Here is a 9398-nt window from a genome sequence, read left to right on the forward strand (position 1 = left end):
ATAACGTTAAGTGCTAATGCAAATAACACCACTTAATTATTGTAACTGTTTCTGTGTGGTCAATCTTAAAAAGAGGGATAGCTTGTCCATTTTAAGGTTAAAATCAACTTCGTTCAGATAAGATAGGGTATATGTCAATTTTAAGAGAAATAACAACGACGAATATTTATAAAGATTTTCTGACGCTCAAATTAAAAAAATTGTGAGATAAAGTATATTATTATTTTCAAAATAAATAATGTACCTTCTTTTTCTTGTGTTCTATTCTTATAGAATGAATTAAGTTTCGCCTTGTTCTATAGTACGGTGTGTGGTTAATTTATTTGACCTAATTCTCTTTTAGTTTAGAATATTGTGGAAGTTATATATAACCACCTCTTTTCTTCTCTCCCTCCTAAAATAAAGATCTTTGCTTTGTTTTATTTAGCATGTTGTTGATTTATAGGATTAACGGGTATGAGCTATAACAAATGCATCAGTAATATATAAAAACCAAAACTAAAATATTCTATTACTTGAAAATGTGATATATGTTTAGATTTAAATATGATCCGTTACCTATAAGTCCAAAGTGAGTCCACCTATAAATCAGAACTATAATAAACATGCATAACAAACCACATGAAATCTGAACAAAAATAAATAAATACGTAACTGTGATATTATAATGAACTTATTCTGTGAAGTCAAATATCACTCAAGAGCAGTTATCATAAAAGTAGGCCAATATCTTCAACATCTCCGAGAATATCAATAACTGTCTACAACACAAACAACCATATAAATGCACAAACTCCTGAGACGAGTAAGGTACATTGTTCACGCTGAACAACATATATCTCGTTTTATACTCTTCCTAACTTGAGCGTTGGAGTATCTTTGCAGGTGCTCACCGCCACTGTTCTTAAAGGAGCCGACGTATATCTCATCCAACTCAAGGAGAAACAAGTTCGAACATTAAGTAAGACGAGCAATACCTTGAAGCTGGTTATCTATGCAGGAACATTTAGTGTCCACCGTGGGCCAAAGATTTAAACTAACCCTATTTTCATCTCTCCTACCCTATTGTTGCCGCTTTTTTGCAGGTCACAACCTATGGTGGACGAGTCAAGCAACCCCCTCCTCCCCCCACTCAAACTGAGCTATTGGCCATCAACAAATTTCTAAGAGTGGAAAACCAAAGAATGGCCGACCTGTTACGTCAGAAGCAAAACAACCAAAGTAAAGGAAGGGAACACAAGAACACTGAGAACAAAGATGATCAAGACGAGCACTCGTCAAAAGCCAAGCATATAATAACAACATCCACAAAGTCAATGGTGAAGAGGACTAACCCATTTTTAAAAGACATCATGAACTTCCAAATGCACAAAAACTTCACCTTACCAACGACACTGAAACCTTATGAAGGAATTGGCGATTCCAACATACTTGTCACCAAGTTTTACACAATGATGTTCATGAACGGTGCATCCGATCTAATACTCTGTCGTACATTTCCTACCTTTTTAGATGGTACTGCCTTGATCTGGTCTTCTAATTTGCCTGCAGGTTCTATATCAAGTTTTGACGAGCTAGCCCATCTCTTCGTCAAAAATTTTGCTACATCAACGATCTATGTGCACGACTAAGACTACCTTAGCACCATAAAGTAAGGACAGCATAAAAGTGTTAAAGACTATATGACGAGGTTTGCCAAGGCAACCATGGAGATACCTTACCTCAATCCAAAGGTCCATCTACATGCATTAAAGAGCGGACTCTGCCCTAAAAAATTCCAAGAGACTATAGTTATAACAAAATCATAGACATTGGCCGAGTTCCGAAAAAAAGCCACAAACTAGATCGAAATAAAAGAGCTCCGACAAATTCGAAAGGTGGAAAGGCTTAACCCTAGCAAAGAAGAAGACAAGAGAAACAAATACTCAAGCAATAGGACGGACCAAAAACCATTCAAGATTACACTAAAATTCGACACATACACCCATTTTAACACCAAAAGAGAAGACATCTTGCACTCCAAATTGATCAAACCACTAAACAAGGCAGGGACATACCAAGACCACCGATATGCGGACAAATCCAAGTATTGCACTTTCCATAAAAAATATGGACACACTACAGATGATTGCGTTATAGCAAAAGACCTCCTTGAGAAGCTGGCTCGCCAAGGCCTACCTAACAAATACATTGATAGCCGAGGACAACGACATAAACAGAAGACCTCGGCCAACACTCCAAATCAAATGACAATTACAAAGACAAATGGAAGAAGGTAGATGAAAGTCCTAACCAACCTCATAGAGTTATTAACTATATTTCTGGTGATTCATAGGTGGAGGATGAGCAACTTGACTAGAAAGAGGTCCTACAGGACCATGATGTTAGTCACCGGCTCTGAGTCGATCTATACCACCAACGTGAACATCCTAAATGTCACATTCAGTTCCTCAGATTACACAGCAATATATAAAAACCTTGATGACCCTGTAGTTATATCACTTTAATTTGGTGATCCCTTGGTGGAAAAAGTCCTTATAGACCCAGAAAGCAACACTGATGTACTGCTTTATTCCACATACCAAAAAATGAAGCTAAGTGACAAAGCTCTACAACCATCTACATGGGAATTGGTAGATTTTTTAGGTGAATATGTTCCAATCCAAGGTTATATATGGTTACAAACAACACTAGGTAATTATGTCGATTGTAAGACCATAGACATTCAATATTCGGTTGTGGACTGCAAAAGTCCATATAACATCACTCTAGGTAGACCTTCTTTAAATACTTTTTGTGCCATTGTTTCTACTATATACCTGTGTGTCAAGTTTTCTTTGCAGGATAATAATCACATCCAAGCTGACCAGAGAGAAGCTGGACAATGCTATATTGTGAGCCTTAAGGCAAATCCCTCAAGACAAGCTGACCAGCGGTATATCCAAGCAGTCTATAACTCAGAGAGTCTATCTGCTTTAGCAGACCTAGACCCTCGGACAAACTAGTAAGACCGACCTATGCCTATAGACACCTTAATAAAAATAAAATTTCCAATGAAGACAAGCATACCTACATCGAAGATGCTTTACAAAGATAGGAGAAAGCACAACTTATCACACTACTACAACAAAATATCAACCTATTCGCATGGACCCCAGCAGACATGTTAGGAATTGACCCAAATATCATTTGCCATAGACTTGCAATCAACCCTACAACCCGACCTATAGCCCAAAAGAAATGCCACCTCGGCACAGACAAAAGGGAAGCATCCTTAGAAGAAACCCATAAACTACTAAACGCTGGATTTATAAAGGAACTCCGATTTACAACCTAGTTAGAAAATGTAGTCATGGTAAAAAAAACACAACGATAAGTGGAGAATGTGTGTAGACTACACCAATCTCAACAAGGCATGCCCAAAGGACGCATATCCGCTACCTTGTATTGACAAATTAGTTTATTGTTTATCTGATCTTCAATGTTTAATTTTTATGAATGCTTATTCCGGCTAAAACCAAATACTTATGTATTCGGCTCACCAGGATAAGACAGCCTTTATTACTGACCATGGTAACTTTTATTATAAGGTTATGTCATTTGGGCTAAAAAAGGTAGGTGCAACTTACCAAAGGCTAATGAATAAAATTTTTACTAACCAAATCGGACAAAATATAGAGGTATATATAGACAATATGGTAGCAAAAATCACATCCGTAAGCAATCACACAAACGATCTCCAAGAGATATTCCAACAATTGAAACTATACAACATGAAGTTAAACCCAGAAAAATGTGCTTTCGGAGTACACGGCGAAAATTTTTTAGGTTTCATATTAACTTGCCGAGGAATAAAAGCAAATTCAGAAAAATGCCAAGCTATACTGGAAATGAGGAGCCCTAAATCCATCAAAGAAGTCCAACAACTCACCGGCCGTTTAGCAACACTATCGCGTTTCTTACCTTAGATCGCACACCGTTCACACTATTTTTTCAAAATATTAAGAAAGCAAAAGGAATTCATCTAGTTCGAAGCATGCGAGCAAGCATTTACCGAGCCAAAAGCCATATTATCCTCACCACCAATACTTTAGAAACCAGAATATGGTAAACCACTCTACTTATATTTATCAGTCACTAATCGTGCTATTAGCTCTGTTTTGGTAACAGAAATAGGTAAGTAGCAGCAACCAGTATACTTCGCCAGCAAATCTCTTCAAAATGTCGAATTGAGATACTCAAAACTAGAGAAACTAGCACTGACTCTTGTTATGACAGCAAAACGTCTGAGACACTATTTTTTAAAGGCATACTATCATAGTACGGACAGAACACCCTCTTACACAAATCTTAACACGTCCAAAACTTGCTGGAAGTTTATTAAATGGTCTATAAAACTCTCGGGATATGACATCCAATACCAAGCACGAGGAGCAATCAAGTCACAGGCACTAGCTAACTTCATAGACTCACACCCAATGAGCTTTCTTCATGTAACAAGATATGGACATTATATGTGAATGGAGCTTTAAACATGCAAGGCTTTGGAACCGGCATATTACTCGAAAATAGCAAAAGAACGGCTATAGAACAATCTCTGCAATTTAATTTTCATGCTAGTAATAACCAAAAAGAATATGAAGCACTCATAGCTGGCCTGAAATTAGCTCATACCCTTAGAATAACACACCTCCATGTCAAATGCGACTCCCTACTAATCGTGCAACAACAGGTAACTTTCAGGTAAGAGACATACTACTAGAAAAATACAATGCTATTATTAATAATCTTCTCTTGTTTTCTGAAATTTGAAATCACCTATATATCTCAGGAACAAAATTGTCGAGCTGATATTTTATCAAAACTTTCAATCACCAAATGCCTAGCCCATCTGATGATTGGATTTTTGACGGTTTAGAATTTTACAAATGAAATCTCGTCGAAGTATAGTCTCTAAACCAACAATAATCCTCTTATACAAAAAAATTTGTTTGTCACAAGTACAAACCCCTAAAATCTATAAACCGAAGTATTTAAACCTCGGGTTGTTCTCCCTAGGATTTACAATAAAGTGTCTTGTTATTGGTTGTGAGTTATTTTGGGGTTTTTGGGATTATAGACAAGAATTATAAATGGCAAAGGAAATAAACTAACAACTAACAAAGCTCTTGGCAAGGTATGAGAACTAGAAGTCCTATCCTAGTTATCCTTCTCAATTGTGATGAGGATTGTGTATTGCTCCCACTTAGTTAACCTCTAACCATGGAGGAAAGTCAAGTGGATGAATCAATTTGATTCCTCAAGTCCTAATCAACTCCTAAAGGAAAGACTAGCTTTAGAGGCATTCAAATCAATTAGCAACTTCTAATTATCAACTAACAAAAGAATTAGATAACTCAAGAGTCACTAATTACTCTACCTAGGCCAAGAGGAACAAAATCTACACTAAAACTAAAAGAGACATTTCAACAAATACATAAAGTGCAATAGAAGTAAACATTATTAAATGCAAGAATTAAAGGAATCTACAACTACGAAAACAAGAGATCAACAATAGAAAAGCAAAGAAGACATATTTATTATGAATTACCTCTTATTGAATTGAAAGAATGTGGAAGGAACAATACTAGATCTACAACAAAATATAAGAACAACACAAAGAAAATTACAACAAAAGAGTAGAAGAAGATGAATGTAGCAACAAAGAATTGAGAGGTGGAAGTAGAAGAAAGCTAAGATTAAAACCTAGATCTAAGAACTAAACCTAATCCTAATTCTAGAGAGAAGTGAGAGCTTCTCTCTCTAAAACTCTAAACTAATCCTAAGTATATTCTCTATATGCCTCCCTAATTGATTCCTAATTGATAATTGATGCCTTCCCCTTAATCCTTCATCCTTATATTCCTTTCCCTTAGCAATTGGCGCCAAAAATGGGTTCAGAAACCCTCTCAAATCGCCAGGCACGTGTTGCATTAGTGAGGTCATGTGCCGTCATCGACGCGTGCGCGCACGGTACGCGTGCGCGCACGGTACGCGTGCGCGTCCCTGGCTTGCTTCGCAATGTGTGCGCGAGCGCCTTGTGCGCGTGCGCGTGCATAGCCTAGATCAATTCTTTGGCTTTTTGTGCTTCTCTCCACTTGCATGCTTTCTTCCTTGCTCCCTTGATCCATGCCTAACCTATTTCATCCTGAGATTACTAGCAAACACATCAAGGCATCTTATGGAATCAAAGAAGAACTAGAATTCATCAAAATAAGGCTTAAAAAGCATGTTTTTACACTTAGGCACAAATACGGGAGAGATTACAAAACCATGCCAATTCATAGGTTAAATGCGAGAAAATGTTATCAAAATACCCTAAATTCAATACAAGATAAATCCTAAAAATGGGATTTATCAACCTCCCCACACTTAAACCTTAGCATGTCCTCATGCTAAAATAAGAAGGAACTAAGGGTTATGACATTTATTGAATGCAACTAAACTATATGAATCCTATCTAAATGCAATTATCTAAGCAAATGGAAATGCTTAGTTCAAACAAATCAATTCCCAAGAGAGCATGTGTAAGCACAATAATTAGGGCAACAGGAGTTAAGTCCCAAACCACAATTGTAATGAATTATCAAAAAGAGTTCAAACTTGCAAGAATATAGATAGTATGGGTGAATACATGTATTTGAACTTTTGAACCCTCACCGGATGTGTATCCGCTTTATTCACTCAAGTGTTTAAGGGTCAATCCACTCAATTCTCTTCTAATCATATTTTCCAAAATTTGGTTTCCTTCTAACAATCAACACTTATTCAATGCATGCATACATTCATCATGAGGTCTTTCATTTAGGTTGTAATGGGGTTAGGGTTAAGGTAGGGTCATATTTGGTCAAGTGAGCTTGAAGTTTGAATCTTTGATAGGCTTAGACTTCCCCACTAACCTACATAATGACCTATACAAATTTAAACTACTCTAACTACCCATTCTTCACTTTTTCTTACATACTCATGCATTCTTATTTGATTCATAACACCTATGCATTGATTCCTTTTTTATTGACTTCACTTTGGGGCATTTCGTCCCCTCTTTCTTATTTTTTTTTCTTTTTCTATATACAATTTTTTTTCTTTTCTTTTCTCTTTTTTTCTTTTTTTTTTTCACTTTTATTTCCTTTTCTTTTCATTTTTTTTCTTTTTCTTTCAAACTATATACAAGAACATCAATGCATAAGGTCTATACATTTAATCAATACATGAATATGCACCCAATTCCTAAACATGAAAGTGTACTACCCCTTTTATCCCATCCAATGTTCCCAAGCCTCACCAACTTTGAATAATAAACACTCTCACTAGCCTAGGCTAATCAAAGATCCAAACAAGGACTTCTCATTGGTTTTCCGCCTTGGGCTCGTAATGTGCTAAAATGAGAATAAGTTGGTTAATCGTAGGCTCAAATTGGCTAACAAGGGAATATAAAAGGGTTGGCTATTTGGATAAGTGGGCTAATGAAATAATAGCCTCAATCATACAAATGCACAAATACAATAGATAAATAGATATATAGAATCAAGCAAATCAAGGATCGCAATCATAGAAAGAGAGCAATTTCACACAAGAATGGAAAATAAGTGGTTATAAAATGTAACCACACTATTAGGCTCAAATCTCACTTGCTTGTATTCTTAGCTCAAAAATATGATCCACAATATATATATAATTCAAGCAAGTTCTATGAAAAGTTTTACTCAAATCAATTAAGGTGCCCTATAGATAGAAATCTTGAAAAATTCATTATTTTGACTATGCTTATTGTGTATATATATGCAATAAGAATCCTAAAAACCTAAAATGAAATGCAAAAGTGTTGGGATTAGAAGTTTGTCACCCAAAATCGCCGAACGGTCGGATGACCTCCCCACACTTAAAAGTTTGCACCATCCTCGGTGCACGCAAAGGAGAGCAAGGTGGACGGGTTGCTACAATTGATGAGCTCCTTCAAAAGGTTGTGCGAATGACTTGTTTGTTGCCCCATTTAGAAACTTTCCTTTCCTTCCGTATTGGTGGCCAACCCAAAAGGAAAGAAAGAAAGAAAATTAAGCCTATAACAAAGATATCAAGGCAATTAGAACATAGGCGGGGGCTAATGCCAAATAAGAGTATGATTCCCTACTACATGTTAGCTAAGCATGTGAGTGAGAAAACAATGTAAGCTAAGGCATATCATTAAGCTCGAAGCAAGAGTAAAGTTAAAGCATGAAGAGTGTATTGAGCATCAAGTTCAAATGAGAAGAAGTGGGTCATGAAAGACAATATGAGGTCATATCAATGCACAAAGACACAAGAGTCATACAAGATGAAGCATTGATTTAAAAGTTTCATCACCCAACAATATCAAACAAGTCAAGAAGCATCAAAATAATGCAAGAAAGTCTCAACAATTGAGTGTAAGAATCCAACACCATTATTGAAATGACACTTAGAAAAAAACCGAAAACATGCTATAGAAACAAAATGAAAATGGAAAGAGTAGAAGTATGCGAATGCAGTGAACAAAAGAAAATGGAAGATGAGAAAAAAAAACTCTTTTTTTTTTACCGACGCGTGCGCGTCATGCACGTTTACGCGTCAATGGGCATATTGGTTGAAGGACGCGTACGCGCCAGGTGCGCGCACGCGTGCGTTGAGTTAGGCGAGAGGCATAAAGTTGGCCCAAAAGTGGCACAACTCTCGGGTAGAAGTACCGGGAGTGCAGATTGTGCAATCGACGCGCGCGCGCACAGTGTGCGTGCGCGTGCATTGCGAATTTAAGATCATGTGCGCGTACGCGCCAGGTGCGCGCATGCGTGTACAGACTTGTGCCTTAGGCCCAATGTTCGCACAGTGCAGGCCTGACTCTCGGGTTTTTGGCTGGGGTCAAATTTTTTTGCATCCACGCGTACGCGTACAGTGCGCGTCCGCGTGGATGGTCAAAAAAATGCTCAGGTGCGCGTACGCGTTAGGTGCGCGCACGCGTGGATGGTGTTCTGCTTTTCAAAATTTTTCTAAGTTCTTGCACCAATCCAAGCCTTTCAATCCTCCAAACAGCTACCAAAATACCCTAAAACCTTATTCAACATACTATACTACTAACTAAACTCAATAAAACAATAAAAACAAGAAATTAAACTAATTCTACCAATATTTACAAAAGATAAAAATGAAAATGAGAATCTACCTACAATGGCAACTCAATTCACTTATTAACAAAACTAAAAGAGTATGGAGAGAGTTTACCATGGTGGGGTGTCTCCCACCTAGCACTTTTATTTATTATCCTTAAGTTGGACTTATGGGGAACTTCTTATCAAGGTGGCTTGTGCTTGTACTCATCTTGGAACATCCACCAATGCTTGGTCTTC

Source organism: Arachis stenosperma, chromosome 7 (genome assembly GCF_014773155.1).
Source record: "Arachis stenosperma cultivar V10309 chromosome 7, arast.V10309.gnm1.PFL2, whole genome shotgun sequence".
Lineage (NCBI taxonomy): Eukaryota > Viridiplantae > Streptophyta > Magnoliopsida > Fabales > Fabaceae > Arachis > Arachis stenosperma.